We start from the raw sequence: 14,038 nt of genomic DNA, 5'->3' as shown, positions 1-14,038 counted from the left end.
TCATCAGCCGGCAGCTAGAAGTTTGCTGGCAGCTGGAAGTTTTCTGGGGCCCCTTCTGCTGTGGCTCTTAACACAGGACTGTCCCCTTCAGGGCTGGGCCTGCCAGGGGGCTGGGAGGATCAGGGTGAGGACAAACCACTTCCCAGGACTCTGGTGGCCTGAAGATGGCTGTGGTTTCCCCAAGAAAGCCCCCTTCAACGTGGACGGAGCTGTGGCTGCAGCGCAGCCCTTGAACCCACCCCCTGAAGCTCCTTCTGCCCCAGACACGGTGCTCGGCATCTCCCTGTCTTGTTATCTAACTCTGCAAAGGAGGAACATCATTGTCCCCATTTCACAGATGAGAAAAACCAAGGTTCAGATTCACAAAAAGTGATCAAGGCCACGTAGTGAATGGTGGGTCAGGGTTCAAATTTAGCTTCTCACCAATGAGGCACCCTGCAGGAGACCCTGATCCTTGTCCCAGCAGGAACCAGCTGGCTTTGTCCTGGAGACATGTCATTTCAGTCCCAGGGCTCAGGCGCCATATTCCTCCTCAACTCACCTTTACCCGTCCATAGGGAAGTTCATTGAATACCTCTTTCAGTTTTAAAGAGGAAAAAGTGGAAGCCCAGAGAGGGCACTTAGCCTTCCCCAGGACACACAGCCAAGCTTCCCCTGAGCTGTGGCTAGAGCAAAGTTTTCCTGCTGCTTAACCTTCGACCTTTAGGCTTCAATCTGACCCCAGCTGGGCTGTGCGTGTGCCTGAGTGTGTGTGTGTGTGTGTGTGTGTGTGTGTGTGTGTGTGTGTGCGCGCGCGTGTGCGTAGGCCTGTGTGTGGGGACGTGAGGGGAGGAAGGACGCTTCTCTCCTCAGTGGCCTCTTCACAGAGGCCGGGGTGAGCGCAGGCCAGCAGGAGCGGCCGGGCACTGGCCAGCCCTGAGGGGAAGCCGAGTCCTAGTGGTGGTGGCCGCTCTTCAGAGCCCACCTGGAGCCGGGCTTCTGCTGCCCACCCAGGACTGAGCCTGGGCTCCCGCGTCCGCAGGATGCGCCTTGGTCCTGCCTGGGTCCCTGGGAGCCCAGACCCTGCGGCCTCCCCCTGGCCGCCCTCCCGGTCTCTCCTCGCCCTCCTCTGCCAGGGACAGTCTGCTTGGCTCCTGCAGCTGTCCTGGGGGTTGGCCCTGCCCGCTGGCCCTGCTGTGCCTCCTGGGAAGGCCTCGCTCCCTGCTACAGGCCCACCCCCCAGGCTTCCTCTCCCACCACAGGGGGAGGTGGGCCTTGCCGCCCAGCGATGGTGAGCAGGAGAGTGGCAGGGCCAGGGCCAGGATGGCTGGAGGGGCTGCGGGGGACCACGTAGAGCCATAGCTGTGGGCCAGGGCCAGGGGGTGAGGCTTGGGGAGGGGTGGGGTCCGCGGAGGTGGCAGGTGGCAGGGAGGGACACTGTAAGGAGCTGTTTCCAGGCCCATGGGACTAGGCTCTTGGGGAGGGGAAAGGAAGCCAACGTGCCGTGAGCTGGGGAAATGGAGGACTTTGGCAGGACCCATCTCTGGGAAAGCACTAGCCATCAGAGCTGCGTGGGGTCCCCAAGGCCTTCCTCTGGGCTGGGCATGCCCTGGGGTCGTTGCTACTCTCTCTGTCTTTGCACCCGAGGCCCCTGGCCCCGGGGATCTCCAGCTGGCCACGGGCAAGGCCAGTGTGGGCTCCCGGGGAGCCGCCTCCCACCCACGGGCTCTTTGTTTCTGGAAAGACGCGCGTTTCCAAGCCGAGGAGCCCAGAGGGAGGGGAGGGCGACTGGGGTTCACTTCAGAACTGACCTGGTAGCAGAAGCAGCCCCTCGGGGGATCGGGCTCCCCACTCTGTGTGATGGGGACATCAGCCCCGAAGATTAAGAGCAGAGGGCAGGGCGGGGCGGGAGGAGAGGGAGGCAGCCCGGCCGCTCTACCTGCCCTCTGGCGGGCTGGGGGATGGCACGTCCTTGGCGATCCAGGATTGCGCTTGGGTGTAATCGCAAAGTAATGATGGGGTGCGGGCTGTGTGTGAACCGCGTTGATTAATGACACTCGGGTGGTAATTAAACATCTGCTTCATGATCACGTGCAGCCTGAGACTTAACATCAACATACGTGTGCACCCGCCCCACGTGGAGGTCCCTGGGCCTGTGGGGGGGGGGGGCTGGCTGAGTTCACGTCACCCCCACCCCTACAGTACAGCCTCACCTGACCCGGGCCTGGGCAGGTGTGCACCCCTGTCAGAGGAGACCTGGGCCCCAGGGTGTCCCCTGTCTTCTGGCCAGGCGCCCCCTGCTTCCTACAACCCGAAGCCTGCAGTCTCCCCGCTGCGCCCCTGGCTGTTTCTGGCTCGGAAGCTCCCTTCCTGGGGAGGTTACTCTTCCCCAGCAGCTGGGAGCAGAAGCTGCCCTGGTGCCCCCCAGCACATCCACTGGATTCAACGACCCGGCCCTGGGGTCTCGGTGACCAGAGCGGGACCCTGTCCTTGATGCAGAGTCCTGGTCTTAGCCTGGCTCCTCCTGGGCTGTGTGGTCTTAGGCAAGTCGCTCTGCTTGTGCCTCCCGGGCCTCCGCGGCTCTGCGGCGCTCGGATTCTAATTTGGTTGGTGCTAATTAGGAACGGGAGACGATTTAAATTCAACACATAGGATCCTCTGTGAGCAAACAATCGGAAATAATTCCTTCCTTTACGACTTCCCCAAGACCCACTCGTGAGCCACGAGAAGCCTGTAACATCAATAGATTCTATTTTCCAGGCAGAGAAGTGGAGCGTTCCCCGAGCCGCTGGGCGCGACGATCCATTCTTCATTTTAAATTTTATGTTTATGTTTATGGGCTGCTATTAGGGACCATGGATCCATCCTCAAGGTTGGGTTTTTTGTTTTTTCATTAACTTAACTCATTTTACTTATTAGTTCGCATTTATAGCTGGGGTTTAATAATAAGCGCGCCGTGCAAAAATCATAAAACAGCCTTTTCCTTTAACAATATTTTAAAATCAAGGCTCTTCTCTGAGTCATCCCGGGTTTATGTGCTCATAACTGCTCCTCCTGTGATTTGAGGCCCGGCCTGGCCCATCCTCGCCAGGGATCTGACCTTGAGCGTCACTGTCCTTGTTTGCAAGAGGGAAAGGGCATCTTAGTGAATAGAAGCCACAGCCAGTTACCAAAAAAACAAAAAACAGGCTCATTGAGCTCCAGGTGCTGCCTGCGTCTGATGGGGTCGGACCCCGTCCCTGGGAGGCGGCTGTGTTTTGTTCACTTTATCGGGGAGGAAACTGAGGCTCAGGGAAGTGGGAGGCCTGGCAAGGCCACTGAGTCGGTGGCCACGGCAGATCTGGGAGGCACACCCCGGTCTTCGTGCCCCCTCCAGGCCCTGCCCACCCCTTCCCTCAGGTGCTCCATTAATGCTTCCCAAGGAGGGATACTCACGGGCTCCGTGACTTCTGGACCAGCCCAATGTGAGCTTGGGGACTGTGCCCACGTTCTCGTTCGGCAGCTCTGTCCCCCTCCCTCTCTCTTCCTAGGGGTTCCCGTCCCTTGCTGGTCAGTGACTCCAACGTCAAACCCCTGTGTCCTGCCCACTCCTGTGGAGATCCGCTGGCCCCGGGCCTCCTCAGCTCTCCGCTGCTTGATGGCCTTCTGGCTCCCGGCAAGTTAGCTGCGGCTCTGGCGGAATCGCAGCCCGTGACCTGGGAGCCAGACACCCCAGGGCCGAGCACTGCTCCGTCTGGGAGCCAGAAGGCTGTCAGTTCATCGTGGGGACACGGAGGCTGGGGAGGGGCAGGAGGGACCGAGGCTCCCTCACAGCTCCCTGGGCCCCGGGAACCACCGCTGGGTGGGCTGGGCACCCTGGCACTCCCCCTGGGGTTTCTCAGCAGCTCGGACGCTTCCAAGGCATGGAGAGGTGGACGGCCGTCCCGGGGTGGGGACGCAGGCGGCCAGCCCATGGCTGGGCCCTCACTGCTGCTTGGCTGGCAGCAGCCCTGGGCATCTCAGCCGTGATCCTCAGGGTCTGTCCCCAGGTGGACAGGCAGCCGAGGGACGGCGGAGAGCATGGGGTGGGACATGCAGGCTGAGTCACTCTCCTGTCAGCGGTGGGGCCCAGGGACAACCCAGCCCACAGCCTCAGCACTGAACGTCCTGGGCCGCAGGGTGGCCAGGGCTTTGGCATTTGGGGCCCAGGTTGGGGAAAGGTGCTTCATTTGATGACGACACACATCTCGGTTCACGACTGCGCGTGTTCACACCCCGAGAGCCCCCAGCACAGACGGTGGCAACCGCCCTTGCGGGCTACGTTTGTGACACAGACCTCAGTTCCTCTGATTCACATTGGGGGAGGGTGTCACCAGGAGAGCTGACCCCTGAGCCACCTCCTGGCCCTTTCCATTTTTTATTTGGAGACAGGGTCCCACTGAGTGGCTTAGCGCCTTGCTTTTTAGCTGAGGCTGGCTTTGAACTCGAGATCCTCCTGCCTCAGCCTCCTGAGCTGCTGGGATCACCGGCGTGGGCCACGGCGCCCGGATTCACATTCCATTTTAAACAATCTCCATGGTCACATTCCACAGTGACCCAAAAGAGCTTCTGTTCTGAAACCCCACGCGGGCTCAAACCCGTCTCTCTCACAGCTGTGCGTCCGCTGAGCTGATCTCGCCGAGCCCCACTTTCCCCTCCGTCAGCAAGACTGCGGCGCTGTCGGGGTAAAAACCGTGTGAAGCACCGGCCTCGGGCGCCCCGTCCCCAGCCTCCTCCCAGGGTCCTGAACACCCTCCCTGTCCTCCCTCCTGGTCTCTGCCACAGCACCCCGAGCCCTCCATGTTCATGCCACCTCCCCCAGGAAGCCAGCATGTGACACGGCACCTCCTGGGCTCTGTGGTGTCACGGGGTGTGGCAGGAGAGCCCTTCCCTGTGCCCTGTGGAGCCTCGGACGACCCCGAGGCTGCAGGGGCTCCAGGTGGGCTCCCAACACCCAGTTGACAGACAGGGACTCTGAGGCCCAGGGCAGGCCAGGGCGCCTGAGGGCGGTGGCAGGTGGGCTGGATGGGGACTGTAGGACTCCAGTCTGCAGGGGCGGGGCCCACAGGTGCAGCCCCCCGAGGCAAAGACCCCCCCATTCTGTTCATCTGGGGACCACCTGCTTCTCAGCCTCTTAGGGGCCTGGGCTGGGGGTCCCCAGGAGAGCCTCTTCCTCACGTCTGAGAGGGGGAGATGCCGGGGAAGCCCAGAGAGACTCAGAGACACAGGATGGGGCCAGGCGCTGTGGCAGGGACAGGTGACAGGGTGACCTGGCCAGAATGGCCCTTCCTGCTGCTGAAGCCATCTCATAGCCGCCTCTTTCCTGCGTCTGTCCCTTCCTTTCTTTGGAAAATGCCAGAACACCCCTCCTGGGGAGTGGGCCCCGCCCCAGTCCTCAGGCACCCGCTGCTGCAGACATGGCGAGTGCTGTCTTATGTGGAAGCAAATCATGAAGCATGTGCTGAGCCCCCACCTCTGCGGGGCACTCTGCTCCATGCAGTGACCGTGACACTTGGTTTTCACCTGGGACCTGCACACACGGGCTCATGTCTGTCTCTGTGTCTTAGGGTTGTTTCTTCAGCCGGGACCCATGTGGTGGGACCCCTGTCCCACTGCAGACCCCAGGCTGCTGCGGTCTCCGCCTCCTCCCTCAGCCTCCTCCAGGGCCTAGGAGCCTCCAAACAGGAAGAAGGGCCCTGGGCAGAGCCGAACCCCGTGAAGCACCCCTCCAGGCAGTCATGGCTGCTCCTCTTCTCCCCACAGGCACACCTCGAGCCTGCTGGAACCCGCGCTCTGAGCCCGCCAGCAGAGCTGCTCTTGAAGAAGATTCTAGAAACACAGGCACGACCCTTAGAAGACCTCCCAGTGCCATCTACCAGGTAAGGGACTCGGCCTTGTCAGCGAGGGGTTTTATGCTACTTTTATTGCCGCTCAGTGCGACCACCAGCGGGCACCTCCATTCTCCGACACAGCCCCATTTCCGTCCCTGTTGGCAGGAGGCCCCAGTGTTAAGGCTCTGAGCTCTAATAGACCTAGGCTCAAATTTGGGAAGCACCAGTGTGTCCCGGGACCTGTTCCTCAACCTCTCTGTGTCTCTTCTGACCCATTAGTCAAATTAGGAAGGAACTGCCTCACCTCCTGGGTTTGTGTTTGGGTTAATGGACAAAGGGCTGGGGTTGGGGCTTCACCGGACAGGGCTCGCCTCGCACGCGGGAGGCCCTGGGTGCGGACCTCAGCACTACAAAACATAAAAAAATAAAAGAGATTGTGTTCAAGTACAACTAGAAAATAAATATTAAAAAAAGATGATTGATAAAAAGGGCGCAGCAGGCGAAGAATCCAAGAGCCCACGTGGCAGTCCACCCTGCGAGCATGGTCCCGTGGATGGCCTGCCCCCAGCTAGGACGTGGACTCCGCCTCTGCCTTGTTCGCGGTGGAACCCCAGCACAGGAAGCCGGCCCGCTAAGGGTTGGCGGACTGACTGAGAGGTTTTCCTGTGCCGTGCAGAGCCCTGGGAGCATCCTGGAGGTCCCTGGCCATCAGAGACTGCTCATCCGTAACAAAACCCCAAATATCAGTTTCTGAAGCCACAGGGAGGGGGTGTTTTCTCTAAGTAAAGTCCCAAGTAAAGCAATTCTTTCCCGGAAGCCACTGGGGCCCAGGTTCCTTCCGTCCGCAGCTCCACCATTATTGTCCACGTGACCCGCCGTGGTGTCCCCAACCCGGTCACGAGAGAGGGGATGTCAGCAGAGGAGGGGGTGCTGCCTTCTTCTAAGCTGATGCATTTGCCACATCCAGTGGCCAGAATGTGGTCACTTGGTGCCCCTGCTGCATGGGAAGCTGGCAATGAGAGTCTTTGTGCTGGTGACCTCCTGGCCACGCACAGTCCATGGAGAAGGGGGGTGAACCCCCGGCTCCTCTGCCCAGCAGGTGGGACGTTCCCTGGTGTTTTTTTTTCCAATCTTCCATGTTCCTTCCCGGCACCCAGTTTGTCCGTCACTGTCATTTTGCCTTGTCTAGATGACTGGAGTCACAGTGCACAGCCTTGAGACAGGCTTCTTTCACCTAGAAATATGTATTTAAGGTTCCTCTGTGTCTTTCTGTGTAGGGCAGTTTGTTTAATTTTTTTTTTTTTTTTTTAGTCTGAAACAAGCATTTGAACCCAGGGGCTCTCACCCCTGAGTCTCATCCTCAGCCCTTTTTATTTTTATTTTCAGACAGGGTCTTGCCAAGTTGTTTAGGGCCTCACTAAGTCACTGAGGCTGGCCTCAAACTTGCAACCCTCCTGCCTCAGCCTCCCGAGTCACTGGGATTACAGACAGACACCTCTGTGCCCTCCAATAACTTGTTTCTTTTTATTGTGGATGGCATTCCAACGCATGTGCCACAGTTGTTCACGGGCTTGCTTATTGAAGGACTCATTAGCCGCTTCCAGCGTTGGCAGTTCTAACCAGAGCTGCGGTAAACATTTTTGGCTGGTTCTTCTGAGACTGAACCAGAGCCCTGGGGTGGCCCCTCCTGCCCCAAGTTCAGGAGTGGCTGGATTCCAGGACCCGATGAACATTCATGGTGTCGAGTCTGTCTCCTCCGAAGGTCCATGTTTGGGACAATAAGGAGAGGGACAGAATGAGTGGCTCTCAGTCAAGGCGCAGGGATCTCACTAGTCACCAAACAGCCTCCCAAGAGGGGCCCAGCAGCTGGGAGGATGGATGGAGGCAAGCGCAGCTCAGCTGGCCCAGGCACTGTCCCAGGGTCCAAGAGTCCCCCAGGTTCAGGTAAGCAAGGACCAGGGACATCTCAGGAGACTGGGGCAGGAGGACCGCAAATCCTGGGCAACTTAGGGACACTGTGTCTCAAAATAAATAAAACTTTTTTTTTAAAGGAAAAATATATATACCTAATGCAAAAGTGAGAATTTCACAACATCAAAATTTGCCTGCAAAAGGTCAAAGTACTTTGTACAGCACAGGTGAATTATTGCCCGAGTCCTTTTGTCAAAAATTTGTAACTACGGGTGACAAAAATTCTGCATATTTCAAAATAGATGGTTGACATAATTTTGAATGTTTCTGACATAAAGAAATGATAACGTCTGGGGTGATGATCTGATGAAGATGCCAACTGCCGGATCTGATCGTTCGGGGTTGTACACCTGACTTGGAATCCCACACTGTCCCCCGTGGATATGTACAACTATTATATCATCTAGGAATAAATAACATATTTCAAAAAACAAAGAGCCAAAGATGGGTCCTAAGATGGGGAGGGGAGGCACAGGCTGTGCAAGACGGCAGGTGCTGTGTCACTAGAAAGCAATGCCCATCAGGGTCAGTAAGACAGGTGACAGGTTAGTCTTGGTGTCGAATAAATTGGCAATTTAGGGTCTGTTTACTGGTGTCGAATCAGTGCTGAATTCAGGGCCATTTCCCATTGGATGTGTCACACCACATCTATGCCCCTGCTTCTCTCCCGTGGGCCTCAGTCCCCAGGCGGGCACCTCCGCTTGGCGGCACGGCCGAGACCGGCAGCTCCAGGCAGCTGTGCAGCTCCCAAGTCTAACCCCAGGCAGTACGCGAGCAGCCTTTCCCGGGAGTTCAACCACAGTCCCAGAGTCGAAGCTCATTGGCTGGCGTGGTCACATGACCATCTCTGACCAATCATTGAAACCTGGAGGCGAATGTGCTGATTGGCGGACGAGGTTAGTGGGGCGTGGCTGGTGCCGATGGGGCGTGTCGTGGGGAATGTCTGGAATGCAGAGCGGGAGGTTTCTTGGAGGGAAGTCCAGGCGCTGTTCTCCCCAGGACAAAGGAGTGCAGTGCGGGGCAGACGCTGAGCGCGCGGGAAGCAACGGGGGCTCCGACTTGTCCCTCCTCATGTGTTTCATGCGACCCGAGTTGGCCTTCCTGGGACAGGTGCCTGATTTGGGGTGCATCTGGCATCTAAAGCCTGACCTGGCTGGGGCGGAGCTGGGCAGAGCTCTCGCCTGGCCTGCGCTCCTGATCCCGCGCTGCAGAACAAAGGGGGGAGGGAAGAAGCCTGGCTTAAGAACACACCAGGCATCGCCTGTCCCCAGGTTGTGCCTCACCTCCCAAAGGCTTACCCCAGAAAGCCCTTCTCCCCGAGGATCCTGCGCTTCCGAGCGCCATAGCACCTTTCCCTCCTTCTCTCCTGGCCGCCCCTTCACTGCGGGGTGTGTGTCGGGGGGGGGGGGGGGGGGGGGGGAGGGGGAGATTTCTGCAGACTGTTTAGGGTTTACTTGGCTTAAATGCCTCTCAGATAGGGACCTTTCCCAGGCGACCAGCCCAGCAGTCCAGGGGAGGAGGGCGCCGTCCCCACTGGAGCTAGCCTGGCTGGTGCCCGCTGCCGCGGGTCTGTTATGCATTTAGGGTGCGGCTTATTTCATTAGGGGAAAAAAATGATTGCTTAGCAGAAAACGAGGAAAAAAAAATAAAAACAAAACACAGCTTAGAACGCTGCTCCCAGGCAATGTGGCCACGTGCTTTTTAAAATCTGCCCCTTGCTTGGTTTGGGTTGACCACAATCCTCTTGGCCCTGCCCCAGGGCTCCTGCTCTCTGTCTCCACTGTGGACTCCGCAGGTCTGAGTCACCACGCAGACCGCTCTGCGGTCAGCGCCGCCCTGCCTTATATGGTGCTCTCAGCCTCTGGTCCCGGAGGGATGGTTCCTGTAGTCCACCGCCCGGGGACGCCAACTGCATGCCTGGCTCCGTTCAAATGCTGGAAATTGACGATGAGCAAATTGCAAAGGTTCCTTCTTCCAGGAGATCCCCAGAGAGCAGGACCTGCCTTTGAGTGTCTCCATTTCCTTCCCCGCCCAGGGGTCCATCAGCACCGGGCCCCCCATGGGCAAGGTTTATAAGTCAACTATTTTCCACAACTTCAAAAGCCCCCAGCTGCCTCTGACACTGCAGAAGTAATAGAATGACTTGTCTAGTCTGGGACTTAGAGTCCTCAGATACTGGTGGCAGTGGCCCTGGGTATCTGGTCTGGGTGTGCAACACACACAGAGAAGTGGCAGGTGCCACTGTCCTTTCTCATCCTTTCTATTGCCCTCCAGAAGCAACTTGGGCACCAGGGCTGAGAGCCCCCAGCTTGTTGCCAAGGGGCACCGCCACCCAAATGAGGAACCAGGGGCTGGGGACACAGATGTGAAAGAGGCTTGGGAACTCCAGGGGATGGGTTGGGGGAGGGGTAGTGATAAATCAGGGGACATAGCATGTGGGGACTGGGCTTTGGACACTGGTGGGGGGACAGTATGGGCGAGGATGTTGTGCGGAGTCCCAGGAGGCAAAGACTGGGCCAGGTGGGAGTGGACCCTGACAGCCACTGTCCTTCCTGCAGCCTCCGGTTGACCACAGGGCCGTCTTCAAGGCAGCCTTAGACTAGAGCTTGGAGCTGAGCATCGCCTCCTCTTCCTCTTCCTCTTCTTCTGAAGGTGAGCCCTTTAGAAGAGACGGGAGGTGCCGGAGGGACTTACAGAATCCCACGGCTTTTCAGCTTTTCCATTTTACTTATAGCATGGTGAGCAGCAGGCGTCGCAGCAGACCCCTGGGCACGGGGTTCCTTGTCCCAGCCATGCTAGAGTGACTTCGGCATATTATAGTTTGTCACTTGTCACATGAAGGGCGAGGTCCCTGCTAGCTTTAACCATCCTACTCCCAGTCAGACCTGGTTCAGTCCTAGCCCTGAGCCTCAGTTTTCTCATCTGTAAATTGGGGATAGCAGTAGTCAACATCTCACAGAATTGAGGTAAAGATTAAATGGGAGAATTAAATAAGAAAAGTGATTAACAGATGCCTGTCAGAGTGCCAGCACTCAGGGGTGGCGAATGCTGCTGGTGCTGTTGAATTCGTTTGTGACTCTGTAGGAGGCATCCCAGATGGTCACTGGTGTGTAGGGCCTGTTGGTCCATGTCCCAAAACACCTGGTGATCATGGAGCCACACCCCCTAGCCCCTTCGTCTCCAAATGGACGTGGAACCACCCAAACAGGATCCTATTGAGTAAGACACCACGTGCCCTGCTATCAGGTCTGCAGGCTGGACCCTGGGCCCAGCAGCTTCTAGAGCTTTCCTTAGCCCCTTCTTGCCATCTGGGGCCGACGGCCTTGATAAAATGCTGGAGAACCCATGTCGGTTTCGGGGACCCAGGGGTGCATGGCCAGCGGTTCCCTCAGGCATTCTGGACGCTAAGTGCTCTGGAGAGGAGGGGGCCCTGCTGCAGGCAACCGTGACACCGTGGTGTTTCACGTGCACTCCTTGCAATGCACGCTTCCATCCTGAGTTACAATGAAGTCAGCAAATTGGCAGGTGCCAGGGTCCCTCCCGTCCAGCCTGTATGGGCCTTGCCTTTCTGGGGGGGCTGTGGGCATCTCACCTTTTCCGATCCTCAGCATGGAGCGGGCACTGCAGGTGGGGCTGCCAATCAAGGGTTGGCGAATGGACGGACAGATGAACAGGCTCTGCTACTCCACGCTTTCCAACCCTCAGCCAATTTGGCTGCAGACACCAATCTCTTGGTTTGTGTTCCTGTGACAATTTGATTTAGGCTTCGGGGGGTATCAGTAGTTTTCAGGTAGCAGAATGGACTCACGACAGCGGCTTTGGAGCTTGTCAACTTCTGTGTCATTGCGGGAGGCAGTCTGGTGTGTGCTGATGGACAGGCCGGCTGTCAGGCAGGCGGGAGTTCAAGCCCCCGCTCAAGCCAGGATGACCTTGGGCATGTTATTTAGTCTCCTGCAGTTTATTCTTTCATGTAGAAGATGGTGGCACTAATAGCATCCAGCTCATGGAACTTGATGAGCTTTAAATTAAATAATGGGTGCTAAGCCATGTCGCAGCGCTCCGGGCCCAGGCTGCCGCTCAGGAAAGAATGGAGATGGTCTATTTAATGACCCCCCGTAAGCTATCTGTTGCAAAAGCTTCTCTCTTGCAAATGGAGTTTGGATGATTGCTTTGCCATTTTAAGACAAAAATTATTTTGGAAAGTTATTACCAGACTGATACATGTTCTTTAAAAATTCAAATGATCTGGAAGGATTTAGATTACAAAACAAATGCCCCTCCCCCACCTGCCACCTCCATCTCTCCCTCGCCCCCCCACCCCCGCCCCAGAGGACTTTGAATATGGAGCGCCCCAAGACAAACTCCAACGGGGAGACTTTCTAAATTTATTTTTCTTCCTCCTTAAGGGTAGGAGACAGGTGCTCAGTCCAGAAGGGACAGGAGCCTGGTGGCTGTGGCGGCATATTGCTGACCAGACCAGAAGTCTTAGGGCTGGTACCCAAGTGGTCCCATGGGACCAGGGACAGCCTGGCTTCTGGCAACTTCAGCTCTGAGTCCTGAGGGTCTCCAGTGCTCTCTGGGATACCACAGGACCGTGGAGGGGGTGGCCCGAGCTGAGCTGTACTCAGGCCAGGCGGGGAGTGCCAAGCTCGCCACACACTGGCCACATGCCAGCCCCTCTCTGTCACAGTGTCCCAGGGTTCCGTGCAGCCCCAGCCTCCTGGGTCCTGGTAGGTGACATTGGAGAGGGGGCTCGCTGTCCTTGCAGATCTCACAGGAGCCTCGGTGGCCTTGTGTGATCCAAACCTTTGGGAAGGGCTCCTGGACTCCAGACCCCACAGGAGCCCAGACAGGCTCCTCTGCCACCTGGGGTCAGGGCAGGGCAGAGGGTCAGCAGCTGTTTCTGTGCCAACCAGGCACAGCCTGGCCTCTGGTCACACAGGCCATGAGTTGGGGCCCCGGACCCCCAGCTGCTCTCCTCCTGTATCTCCAGGTCTCCCCATGACCTTGGGAGGGCTGTTCTGGGAACAGGGTGCCTGAGCTTCTGGCGAGGGTCCCCCTAAATCCCGTTCTCTTACGAATCTCCAGAGACACTCTCTGCCCTGGCCCCTGGCCTTGGCCTCTGCCCCCTCCCCCTCCCCCTTCAGGGTGCCAGCCTAAGGCCCCTGGAGGAGTTTCCAGAGCCTGAGGGTGGACGGGCCATCGTCCTAGGCCCAGCTCCTCTCTCTGGCCACGGAACCAGCAACCCCCAAGGGATGGGACCAAGCCTCGCCACCATCTCAGGAAAGGGGACATAGGCCACCAAACATGGTTCTCAGAGCAGCGGCTGAGGCTCCTGGGAACGGGTTGAAATGCTGATTCCCAGGAGCCCCCCAACCCCTGACCTGCAGGGCAGGAACCTGAGGGTGGGTTTTGACAAGCCCCCCAGGAGATGCTGATGGCGCCCGAATCTGAGAACCACCGAGGACAAAGGCAGGCGACACCGTGTCTCACACACTGCGCAGCCCCGCAGCTCCGTAGGGGGGAGGGAGCCCACGCTGGGAAGGGGGAGGGGGGGCTGTGCTCCTGAGTGACTTAGAGGTGGACAAAGGCGGCTGTGTGTGCGACGGGGAGGGGGGATTCCTGGCAGGGGGATCAGTCGTGCAAAGTCCCGGGGGCATGATAGAGCAGAGGAATTCCAGGAGTGGTGCCCGGGTGGACTGAGAAGTGGGCGAGGGGGAGGAGGGGTACAAATAGGCCTTTGTGCTGTGAGTCCCCCATGAAAGGGTGTCTGCAGAGGAGGGGCAGCCCTCTCCCGGCTGGTGGGGCAGGGACGATGGTGAGGCAGGGATGGTGGTGGGGCAGGGACGATGGTGGGGCAGGGACGATGGTGGGGCAGGGCGATGGTGCGGCAGGGACGGTGGCTGCAGGTGAACCACAGAGGGCTCATTGAGGGACAGAACCAGTTGCAGTCACTGTGAGGCCCGGCAGGAGACGGCGTCTTCTGGGGAGCAGGCTGAGCTGCCAGTGGGGGCGGGCAGAGGGCAGGCTGCCCGCGGACACCCTGGGTCACCAGGAGCCCCGCCCTGTTGCCAGATGCCCCTCCAGTGAGCTGATGGAGGGTGGCCCCTGGTGTCCTCTGCTGTCCCTCTGGGGGAAGCCTTCAGTGGCCCCCAGCACACGAAATTCCGCCCCCAGGGTCCCCTTCCTTTCTTTGGGGCGTAGGAGACTAAGGTACCAGCTGCGTTTAGAGAACGGGG

At 58.3% G+C, this 14,038-nt stretch overlaps 1 protein-coding gene and 1 long non-coding RNA gene across 9 annotated transcripts in view; one reads left to right on the top strand and one right to left on the bottom strand.

The window, feature by feature from the left end:
• Tspan18 (tetraspanin 18) overlaps positions 1 to 14,038 on the top strand; it is a 154,105-nt gene that overhangs the window by 99,251 nt on the left and 40,816 nt on the right. For all 8 annotated transcript variants that reach the window (XM_078046182.1, XM_078046180.1, XM_078046175.1 and 5 more), the window contains one exon: positions 5,761 to 5,876. The gene's annotated coding sequence lies outside the window, so the exon portion shown is untranslated. The remainder of the gene's footprint in view (positions 1 to 5,760; positions 5,877 to 14,038) is intronic.
• LOC144377044 (uncharacterized) lies at positions 2,958 to 4,018 on the bottom strand. The gene is made up of 2 exons (XR_013437602.1): positions 3,415 to 4,018; positions 2,958 to 3,095 (listed from the first exon to the last, which is right to left on the bottom strand). It is a non-coding gene; the product is annotated as an uncharacterized LOC144377044 (long non-coding RNA).

Source organism: Ictidomys tridecemlineatus, chromosome 4 (assembly GCF_052094955.1).
Source record: "Ictidomys tridecemlineatus isolate mIctTri1 chromosome 4, mIctTri1.hap1, whole genome shotgun sequence".
In the NCBI taxonomy this organism is placed as follows: domain Eukaryota; kingdom Metazoa; phylum Chordata; class Mammalia; order Rodentia; family Sciuridae; genus Ictidomys; species Ictidomys tridecemlineatus.
The sequence above is the reverse complement of the archived record's forward strand: the minus strand, read 5'-3'. Positions and strand labels throughout refer to the sequence as shown.